Source organism: Pseudochaenichthys georgianus, chromosome 21 (genome assembly GCF_902827115.2).
Source record: "Pseudochaenichthys georgianus chromosome 21, fPseGeo1.2, whole genome shotgun sequence".
In the NCBI taxonomy this organism is placed as follows: domain Eukaryota; kingdom Metazoa; phylum Chordata; class Actinopteri; order Perciformes; family Channichthyidae; genus Pseudochaenichthys; species Pseudochaenichthys georgianus.
In genome coordinates this window covers 34,519,186-34,531,291 of record NC_047523.1, presented here as the reverse complement: position 1 = coordinate 34,531,291, position 12,106 = coordinate 34,519,186, and positions in this window count along the sequence as shown.

The window sequence follows — 12,106 nt, the reverse complement described above, 5'->3', positions numbered from 1 at the left end:
AACATTAAAAGATAAAAGTTACAGTGCAGTCTAAGAAATGAATAGTTCAATTATTTCGGTTCTTGATTTTTAATTTATTCACAGAACCTCCCTTTGGAAATCCGAACATTTCCGTCCCGATTGTTAATTTAGACTGATTGTTTTCACCATGTTATGCTCGCATGACATCCACAATCGGACCCTCAGGAGGGTGTACTAGCCCCCTACTCTGCTTTGCGTTCCATAACAAAGTCTTTAAGTGTTACCTGAACACCCCATGTTACCAAAACACTATTTTTCACCCGTCAGTGATGTGATACTTGTTCCTCAGTACAAATCACCCAAACACTGATCGTAAACCCTGGCTACGATGGATATCCCAGATATCCTACTTTCGAGCAGTCCCTCTCATAAATGTCATGGAGTTTAATTACGTTTAAATTTAAAACATTAAAAGAAAAAATACATGGATAAAAGTTACAGTGCAGTCTAAGATATGAATAGTTTAATTAAAAGCAGCGACAAAAAGAAAAGTCTTCAGCCTGGATTTAAAAGTAGTCAGAGTTGCAGCGGACCTGCAGGTTTCTGGGAGTTTGTTCCAGATATTTGGAGCATAATAACTGAACGCTGCTTTACCATGTTTAGTTCTGACTCTGGGCACAGAAAGCTGACCAGTCCCTGAAGACCTGAGAGATCTGGATGGTTCATAATTTAGCAGGAGGTCAGAAATGTATTTTGGGCCTAAACCATTCAGTGCTTTATAAACCAGCAGCAGTATTTTGAAATCTATTCTTTGACACACAGGAAGCCAGTGTAAAGACTTCAGAACAGGAGTGATGTGATCCACTTTCTTAGTGTTAGTGAGGACTCGAGCAGCGGCGTTCTGAATCAGCTGCAGCTTTCTAATAGATTTTTTAGTGAGACCTGTGTCATAGTCTGCTCCATCATTCACCAGTAGTTTTCCATTCACCTGTCTCACCTGTTTTCCACACCCACTCGTTAACTCACTCTCTTTCTCTTCTGCACCCATTAGCTTCTGCCAGTATTTAAACCCGCACCTTACACACACTCTTTGCCAGATTGTACTTTGCCTCATGCTTGTCTCTCCCGGTTCCGACCCTGCCTGTCCCCGACCTGCCTGCTCTGCCTGTTTCCTGATCCTGCCTGTCCCTCGACTATCCTGCCTGGCCTGTTATCCGACCCTGCCTGTATCCACGCTGACCGCCTCGCTTACACCCTGACTCTCTGCCTGTCCCTGACTCACCTTCTGCCCGCTGTCCTCCGGTGCGTTATACTGCCCGGTTGGTATTCCTCCGATCCAGTAGAATCTCCAATAAAGTATATTACCAATTCTCCTTGGTTTCTCTAGTGCTGCATTTGGGTTCTCCTTAAGATTGTGACAACCTGTGAAGACACCATTGCAGTAGTCGAGTCTACTGAAGATAAAAGCATAGACAAGTTTTTCCAAATCCTGCTGTGACATTAGTCTTTTAATCCTAGATATATTCTTTAGGTGATAGTAGGCTGATTTAGTAACTGTTTTATTGTGACTGTTGAAACTCAGGTCAGAGTCCATGACTACACCTAGATTTCTGGCTTTATCTGTTGGTTTGAACATTGCAGACTGAAGCTCAGCGCTAACTTGTAAACGTTCTGCCTTGGCTCCAAAAACCATTACCTCAGTTTTATCTTTGTTTAATTGGAGAAAGTTCTGACACATCCAGTCATTGATTTGTTCAATGCACTTACTCAGTGTTTGAATTGGAGCATAGTCTCCTGGTGAAATTGTTACGTAGATGTGTGTGCCATCTGCATAGCTATGGTAACTTATTTAGTTGTTTTTCATTCTCTGAGCCAGTGGTAGCATGTAGATGTTAAAGAGAAGAGGCCCCAGGATGGAGCCTTGAGAAACCCCACATGTCATATTTTTCAACTCAGATGTGTATGTACCTATAGAAACAAAGTTGTTTCTGTCCTTTAGGTAGGATTCAAACCAATTTAGAACTGTTTCCGAAAGTCCCACCCAGTTTTCCAGTCGGTCTAGTAATATGCTGTGGTCAACAGTGTCAAACCAACCTGATCTCACCAGAATGCGTGACTCCACCACGACTCCTTAACACCACAATGCGTGGTGGAGTCACGAACTTTGTTACATTTGCGTGTCGGCACCACGGAAACAACCCCAATGTAAAGTGAATGAGGCTCCTTTGTCGTGGTGCACACACGCATTTCTACAACGTGCATTGTGTGTAATGCAACTGTTAATTTTATTAAATTAGTTTGTTTTTAAGGAAGGCCAGAGCTTCAGCTGTGTCAAATAGATTGTTCCCTTTAGTTAACGTTATTTAAAAGATAATGATCATGTCTTGTATTACGAGCGTCCATTCCCATTGGATAACGGAGAATTTTACACCCGGAAGTAAGTAGCCTATTCTCCTTACTGTCGATTGATTTTACAGTGATATCTGCACTACTCATCGACTAAAAAACACCAGATTATCCTTGTTAATTACACAACATTGATTGGTTTGAATTGTGAACAATGCTTTTGTATTTTCCCCCTTCGATTCGGAGAAACAAATATTTTTTCGGAGTTTTTGGACGGCAGAAGACACTACACTACCCAGAATCCTCAGCTATCGTTTGGGACTACACCATGAACCCCGTGATCAGTCCTCAAGTTCTTTGATTGGTTGACCTCCAACTGCATTCCATATGAAAAAAAACGTTTCGTAAAAGAGAAAATCATACTTTATTCAGCAGTGCTTGCTTTACTCTTTGATAGTCATCACATGAATGCATTGTAATAAATGGTTTGGCTGCATTAAATATTACACATCTGTCTTAGTTCTTTATTTATCTACAGAGATCGGGCATCAGAATACACGGGAAACTATTCTTTTACCGTTCTGTTTTAATTTCACAATAAAGTTAGTAGTAATATTTTGTTTTGATATTATTGTTTTTTATTAACTACTAGACGACTGGGTCATGTTAAGACCATCTTTTTTTGGTTGCTATGGGTTTTTTCCATCGCTTTTGTGTTACAAATATCAAAACAATAACAAAATAATATTCGTCGTAAACTAAACCGGAAACAGCAGTATATTTTATGTTGTTAACACTGTAAACTTGACAGCCTTTTAACCCAAACCACCTACTGGTTAAAGCACGTTATTACACGTTTAGAGTAATTGCAATGCAGGAAGATTGTGTTGCTTTTTAATGACTGTTTAAAATGCCTTTTTCTTAATGTCTTTCATTTTTGTAACGCACTTTTGAATGTGTTATATTTTATGAAAACATTCAAATATTAAGAGTACATACAAAATAGTGGGAAAGTAGAAGGTCAATTATATAAATATAGAATAGAAAATATCAAGAAGATACTCAAATGATATCTAGAGTAAAACAGTTTAGTGCCTGATAGGAGGATGTGCTAACTAATAAGGCTTTATTTAAAGAAATGTGCAGAATACGACAGTGTAATGGTGGAGGTACACACACATTGATAGATGTCTTGTAATGCACTGTTGATGAACCTGTGACCCAAGTTGTTCATTCATTGCATAACTACACTGTTGTGTATATGATATGTCAATAAACCTTAGAAAATCTTGAAATCTTGAAAGGGATGTGCAAAATAGCAATTATATACAGTCTTTAATGAACTATTAGAGAATAACGAGTAATGAATATGCTTTAAACGGATCTGCTGATAAATATTTAGTCTTCTCAAGCACCAACTATCAAATATCTCGCCTGATTGTTGGCACTTGACAATCACCTTCACTGAATTTCATTCAGGTGTAACTAAAGTCTGATTTAAGGGTTGTTTATATTTCACATCATTAATCCAAATCTGTAAAGTAACTAAAATAAATGTAGTGGATTAAAAATACCCTTACACTTGTATATAGACTCTTATTGCACTATTTCACTATTTTTTCTGTGCATCTGTTTTATTGCGTAGCACTGTTGGAGGAGCCTGTGACCTAAGGGGGGGAGGGGGTAGGACACGTTCGATTCCTGTTTTGAATAGTGTGCCGTCGATGGGTTTCATTCCATTTCAAAGTCCTTTTGGACGCTCTGTGTAAACGTCGCGCATCCAATCACAGAGGTTGAGGACTGATCACGGGGTTTGTCAAGCTAAGCACATGGTGTAGTCCCAAACGATAGCTGAGGATTCTGGGTAGTGTAGTGTCTTCTGCCGTCCAAAAACTCCGAAAATATATTTGTTTCTCCGAATCGAAGGGGGAAAATACAAAAGCATTGTACACAATTCAAACCAATCAATGTTGTGTAATTAACAAGGACAATTTGGTGTTTTTTAGTCGATGAGTAGTGCAGATATCACTGTAAAATCAATCGACAGTACGGCCCGTCTACACTACAGCGTCGAAAGCTCCAAGCAGCTCCAAGCTGCCCATTCACTTTCAATGGGGTGACGTCACGTAGCCGCGCTTTTTCGCCGAACTGAATTGTGGGTAGCCGAGCGAGGCGTCTCAGGCGACCCAGGCGACCAGAAGTTGAACATTGTTCAACTTCTGGTCGCCTGGACGCCGGAGTAGCCAGCGCCAGCCAATCAAATCCCGTTTCCCAAAATCTGACAGCTGAAGCGCCAGCCAATCAAACCGCGTCTAAGCTGGGAGAGATATCCCGCCGTTCATTTCTATATTTTCAAAAAAAGTCGGAGGAGAAACTAACTATCGCCGTAGCGAATCACCCGGTTTTGTATGACCAGACCCTCTTCACCTCCCGGGATACAAACCGGAGGAACCAGGCATGGAGGGAGGTGGCAGAGACAGTGGGGGAAACTGGTAGGTTTTCGCCTGTTTGGGGAGTTTATATATATATTGCTCGCATAAAATCCCCGGGGGTTTTTGCTTTGTATGTCGGGGGCGGGAGATTCATGTGATTGGTTGTTGGCCGTGTTGCTTGAATAAAATCCCCAAGCTCCAGACACGCCCAGCTCCAAGCTATTTTTGGAGCTGTAGTGTGGACGCTCCGTAAGGAGAATAGGCTACTTACTTCCGGGTGTAAAATTCTCCGTTATCCAATGGGAATGGACGCTCGTAATACAATACAGGGGACATGATCATTATCTTTTAAATAACGTTAACTGAAGGGAACAATCTATTTGACACAGCTGAAGCTCTGGCCTTCCTTAAAAACTAACTAATTTAATAAAAATAACAGTTGCATTACACACAATGCACGTTGTAGAAATGCGTGTGTGCACCACGACAAAGGAGCCTCATTCACTTTACATTGGGGTTGTTTGCGTGGTGCCGACACGCAAATGTAACAAAGTTCGTCACTCCACCACGCATTGTGGTGTTAAGGAGTCGTGGTGGAGTCACGCATTCTGGTGAGATCAGGTTGTGTCAAACACAGCACTGAGATCTAATAATACTAACACTGAAGTTCTGCCACTGTCTGTGTTTAAGTGGATGTCATTAAAGACCTTTACAAGAGCAGTCTCAGTGCTGTGGTTTGGACGAAAGCCTGACTGGAATACATCAAAACAGTCATTTAAATGCAAGAAATTACTCAACTGTTGAAAAACAACTTTTTCAATTATCTTACCTAGAAATGGGAGGTTTGATATGGGCCTGTAATTGTTCATTACTGAAGTATCTAGATTATTATTTTTTAAGAAAAAACATCTTTGAAAAATCCTGTTGGAATAATATCAAGGCAGCAGGAGGAGGACTTCAGAAGTTGTATAATGTCCTCTAGGTTTTTATCATTAATCTGATGGAATTGTGTCATGGTGTTTGAATTGATATTAGTTGGACACAAAGACAACTCATTTGCTGTTCCTGATGCAGAGGCACTGACTGCTTGTCTGATTTTCTGAATTTTGTCAGTGAAGAAGGAGGCAAAATCATTGCACGCCCTGGTGGATAGAGATTCAGAGGCTACTGACACTGGGGGGTTAGTTAGTATGTCGACGGTAGCAAACAAGGCACGTGCGTTGTTTTTGTTTTTGGTAATGATGTCAGATTAGAACGATTGTCGTGCGTTTTTCAATTCCAAATTATAAAGGCCAAGTCTCTCTTTATAAATCTCAAAGTGAACCTGGAGATTTGTTTTTCGCCACCTGCGTTCCGCTTTTCGACATTCTCTTTTATCTGTTTTCACGGTCATGGCCTTTCTCCATGGAGATATTTTCTTGCCAGACACTTCCTTTACCTTAATTGGAGCAATGCCATCTATAGCATTTTTAATTTTTGAATTAAAATGATCTACTAGCTCATTTACTGAGATGTTAGCAGGGGCAAGTGTGGATGAAAAATTCTGAACAAACATTTCCCTAGTATTTTCAGTTAAATATCGCTTTGTGGTTACCTCTTTTTGAACACTTGTGTGAACAGAAATAGAGCTCTCAAAGAAAAAAGGAATGGTCAGAGAGCGCAACATCAGTCACCACAACCTTAGAGATATTCAGACCCTTTGAGATAATTAAGTCCAGAGTGTGCCCCTTATTGTGCGTGGGCTCCGTCACATGCTGAGTCAGTCCATAGCTATCAAGAACACAAAACAGTTCTTTTGCCCCTCTGTCCTGGGGGTTGTCAACATGGATGTTAAAATCACCAACAATGACTAGACGGTCAAAGTCAATACACACTATAGACAGCAGTTCAGTAAAGTCATCAAAAAAGCTTGCACAGTATTTGGGTGGTCTATAGATATTTAGGAACAGAGCTCGAGAGGAGCATTTCAGCTGAAGGGCCACATATTCAAAAGAATCAAAGTTCCATACGATGTCTTCCTGCATTGAATGGAATCATTGAACAGAATAGCAACTCCACCCCCTTTCTTATGCATTCTTTCCTGACTCATAAAACTAAAGTTGGGAGGGGTTGATTTGATAAGAACAGCTGCACTGTTATTTTTGTTCAATCCAAGTTTCTGTTAAAAACATAAAATCGAGATTGTGCTCAGTGATGAAATCATTGATTAAAAATGTTTTTCCTGCCAAAGACCTGACATTTAATAAAGCTAGTTTAAGTTCGTTAAACACACTATCAGTCATGTTTTTTGTAACAAGCTGTGGCTGACATGGAATCACTGCTAAATTACATAAACTCACACAAACGTTTGAGCGCTTCCTGTTTCTAAAATGATTCACCGCTCTTAATCTATTACCTATCAACACAGATGTCGGCAAAGCTACAGGCAGGCAGGGCCCCGGCATGTCCTGGAAAGAGTTGAGAGTGCCATACGCCCTTGAGCCTGGACCCAGCAGATATCAGTAAGAGTTTGTTGCGTTTTGTACACACACATCCTTATCAGGAGACGGGGGAGATGGTGCGGGGGTAAAGGACATGCTGCCAGGGGGGGGAGGTGGTTGATGTAGGCGCGGTGATGAAGACGGGGGAGATGGTGCGCATCTCTGCGGTGATTTTGGTGGGCGTCGTTGAGGAGCGGGGGTAAAGGACATGCTGCCAGCCCTGCGTATCGCCTTAGTTTGGTCTTTGAAATCCAGGAAGGAATCGGTGCCAACCCTCTGTATCTCCTTCATGTGATGACGGGCAGTGGAGACTCCTCCATGTGTCTCATGTCTCCCATAATCAGAACATTCCTCAGGCGGGTGCAGTGATAATTCTTCAGGGTTTTCTGCGCGATATGTTGTGTCTTTCTCCTGTTTTGATTCCTCTTGCCGCTTGTCCTTGGCAGAGGGAACAGATTGATGACGCAGGCAGTTGAATATGTTAGAGATAAACAATTTCACTCCTGACTTGTTCAGGCAAACTCCATTTGCCTTGAAAAGATGTCTACGGTCCCAGAAAAAGTTAAAATGGTCAATAAAATGGACAGAATGGTCAGTACAGACAGTTGAAAGCCAGGTGTTCAGTGCAAACAATCTGCTGAATCTCTCCACTCCTCTTCTGACTGGTGGTAGAGGGCCACTGATGAACACATCTGCATTTAGAGAGCTGGCCGTTTCCAACAAACATTTAAAGTCTTCTTTCAGCACTTCTGACTGTTGTTTCACAACATCATTTGTTCCAATGTGCAGAACCACATTCTTCACAGTCGGATGTTCAGCCCCAATATGCAGGATCTTCTCAGCCAAGTCAGAGACTGTATCCTTGGGAAAACAGAGTACTTTGGTGTTGTTCTTACTACACAGACCGTTTACATCTCTTACAGCAGAGTCACCCACAATCAGAGTTGCAGGCCCAGTCGTTAGCTTTTCCTCTAGCCTTTTACTTTTGGAGTAGCTATTGGTCCTTACCCTGCTGTGTGAAGAGGACAGGTTATCCAGGTCATCAGAAAGAGATCTCCGGTTCTCGGTCAGCGGAGCGTATCTGTTCTGGGTTGGCACACTTGGTGGTTTAGGAGGATTGTTTGTAGTTCTCCCTTTAGCAGCTGTCCACTGCTGTTTCCTAGTATGAATAGGGGTTGAAGAGGCGCTCTTCCTGGGTGATAACAATGCAGGCCAGCCGGTCGCATCACAGATTTCAGAGCGCTGGGCTCTGCCTGTTATCCGTCCTCCCAAATCCCATGGAAATGATTTACTCTTAGGCCTTGCACCCAGAGAGTTCCAGGGAGGACTACCACTTGTAGATTTACTACCCGGTATACAGCCCTCCTGTTCCTTGGAATCCTTGTAGCTGCTAACTAGCTGTGAGTTAGCATACCCTTCTCCATTATTTTGCAACACTGGTAAAGTGGTGTCATTCCCATGACATAGTCCATTCACTTCCACGTTAACTTCCAACCGTTGCATTTTAATTTCCAACACATCTTCTGTAGAAGTTTGTGGAAGTCATCTGTAGAGAACGGAGGCATTTTGCTACCAACTAGCTTAAGCTAAATAGCATGCAGTAGCCTAGCTTTAGCTGTTGCTAGGCCACGCTACTGTAAGACTGAGGTCGTCGTAAAAATGTTGAAATATGGCTGAAACCCTCCGTCTATATACGAAGATGAACTGTCCCAGTGATAAGTTAATGTCCAGGAGCCGCTGCTCAAAGTTTTCAGAGAATAAGAATAGGAAAATCAGCATAAAAAGTAAGCAGAGGCAGGAGCAAGCAGAAAAGCGTCTGCACTGTAAGAAAGATAAGGCAGGGACTTCAAGCCACTAAAGTGCTGCTTTGTTTAAGTAATACACACTGTGTCTTGTATGGTGAATAGAGGACGGATACGAGCGTTTTTCAATCAAACAACATTTATTTTCCACACACAATAACTAAGCATCGGTAGCCAAACATTGCCTCAGCGCCTGTGCGTATGTGTGTCCGAGTTGGTGGATAAAAGCTGTTCACCCTCCTGGAGGAACCTGCGTAAACAAACATTGGTTCCTATTATATATCCTGAGTGGTTGGCGGCTCCAACAACGGACGTATCCAAATATGAATGAGATGTGGCTCAGGGGCGGGACATCTTTAAGCAGTTGACCAATCCCTAGAGAGCCAGCTAACCAATCATAGCAGACTGGGCAGAGGGTGAAAAGAGGTGCTGCAGCACAGGCAGTATGATACAAATAAAGACCTTTTTGAACATTAAAGCATGGAGACACGTCTGAGGCATACAAACCTAAAGAGAGGGAGCTGTCCACTAATGTGGTGCTGAAAATATCCTTTTTTGATTTCTACTTGATGTAATCTCTTCCATGACTCCCAACATTACAATGATAGTATACTTAAATGTTCAGGAGCTATATGTCTCACCCATAACCTAATTATTACGATGTTTGAACTAACAAACAAATACTGTATATTGATGTAGTGGTATACTCTAGGAAAAGCCAGCAACTCTCGGACCAAAACAAAATTCAACATTTACTTGGGGAATAAACTGATGCTACCAGGCAAGCAGCAATATGTGTCAGAGCCTGAGGGAAAACCAGGAGAACAACACATGAAACTATGCTTTTTCAAAATCTGCCTCCTCTCATTGCTTTAGTTTGTTATCTCTTTCTATGGCTCTCACCACTGGAGAACCACTTATATTATATATATATGTTCAGTAGATTTATCTTCAAAAATGCGTTTTTCTTTCATTAAAGTGGACTATATGCAGTTTGTGTTGAATAATGTATCTATTATATTGATGTAGAAATATGTTTCATCCATCTTTTTCTAGCATGCTGAACATTACTGTACGTACCAACGCAAACTCTAACCCTGTACAACGGGCGTTGGCAATGATGTACTCAATAAAGCTCATTTGAACTGAATAATAGGATGAACAGGTGCATTTTCTAAAATGTGTGTCTAACATGAACATCTTATTTGGTTGTATTTGTTGTTTCAAGGTTGAATGAAGCAGTGACTAAATGTATTCAAGAACAATCACGACATGGGATGCCAAACCAGATGAGCAATAGGAAGCTTGACAATAAGGGCTCAGACATTATATTATGTAAATAGCATGTTATTAATACATCTAGAATTGGAGAAAGGTCATAGAGAAACAAGACAAGACAAGTACCTACTACACAAACACCCTGAAGACTAAATGGTTTAACCCAAACTTCTAAATGGTCTAACATGTTTTTTTCATCAGTCTAAACATTGATTTAAAAATAGGTAAGATATAATAAACACACAGCACATATAAATGCATTACAGTAAAGCAATAAAATCATTGCTTAGTCCTAAACTGTAATATATACTGTAGTCAAAGACACAGCAGTGGATGTTGTACCATTACAAATGTGCTGCCAGAAAGGAGATCATTTGGAAAAGTTCCCAGCAGCAAAAGGGAAAGTCCCCAGCCCCTGGACATCTCCAGCAACACACTCAAGGTGAAGCGAACATAGTGGTAGATATTCTGTGCAGCACAAGTGATCAAACACTGAGGAACAACGAATAGACTTGCACAAGCGAGCGTGAATTGGCCGGAGAGCCTGGTTGTCACAGAGAAACCTGGCACGAGAAAGCAGACTGAGTCAGTTCTTCCAAAAACAAGATGCAGCAACACTTCCTGTTTCACTGCAGCCACATTTTCTTCAGCATAATACTCAAATAGCAAGATATGAAATATTCTCTCATCACACCAAATGGATATTAAGGCAGAACAAAACAACTGACCCTGCCATACAGAAGCAGCAAAACAGCCACAGGGAAAAGCAGCAGACCAACACATTAAGCTGTAATGAGCTCCTTTCAAATCTGCTCCGTCTTTGGATTTTTCATTATCTTTACTTGTATATGGCGCTGACCATTGCAATCACATGCAATTGTTTTACGTTATCTTGTAGATGTTGTATTCTATTTTAATTGCTATGGTACCAATCGGTTTTTAGTATAATTGTACGGTGTGTAGGAATGTGAAAACTGCTTTTTCTTTTTATAATGGTCTCTTTTGTCGTCTTGGTTTCTGTGTGAAACAGTTTTTTTTAGCTGCTGAAATAAAGGGTGAGTGGGTGTGTAGGTGTCGCATCATTAGAGACGATGGGTAAAGTCTGAAATTACCATTATGTTGTACTGTATAAGAAAACCAGGCACTCGCTTAATATGTGTACAATGTGTGAGTTCATGTTCACAGTTTGAATACTATATGTATTATTTACCATCTCTTTTTTTAAAGTACGATCCTCACCCACAATGGTATACTCCTTCAGGGTCGTCAATACTGAAATATGTCAAACATATGATCCTGTTGCCGTCCCTGCAATGCTGCCTCAATGTACAAATGGATACAGATACTTCAAATGTATGCGACCAGTTAATCAATCTGTATAAAAATGAAATATATTAAAATATTTTCACAGGTTGTCTGAAAAATTAATTGAAATGTCCACCAAAGAGCAACAGGGAGAAGGTCAGGGGCCCCTCTGAGGGGTACGAGACATACGACACTGCCAGCACTTTCATAGCACTCATATCAAATCAAAAAAGGTCTGCCTTACGTCGTGTTTACTTCTACCAATTTCAAACCAGTGTGCTACTGTTTGAAATTGGTAGAAGTAAACACGACTTAAAAAGATGGAAAATGTATGGTAGAAAAGATGCGAGTGATATAATGGGCTCCTTAATTGGGCCCCTCGGTGAAGGTGTCCCCTCCCACGCCCTCCATAAAGCTGCTGTAGCTGTCAACTCCTATTCTTCTTCATACACATATACATCGTTTGCCATATTCTTTCTCAACCCTGCTCATATCAATAAAC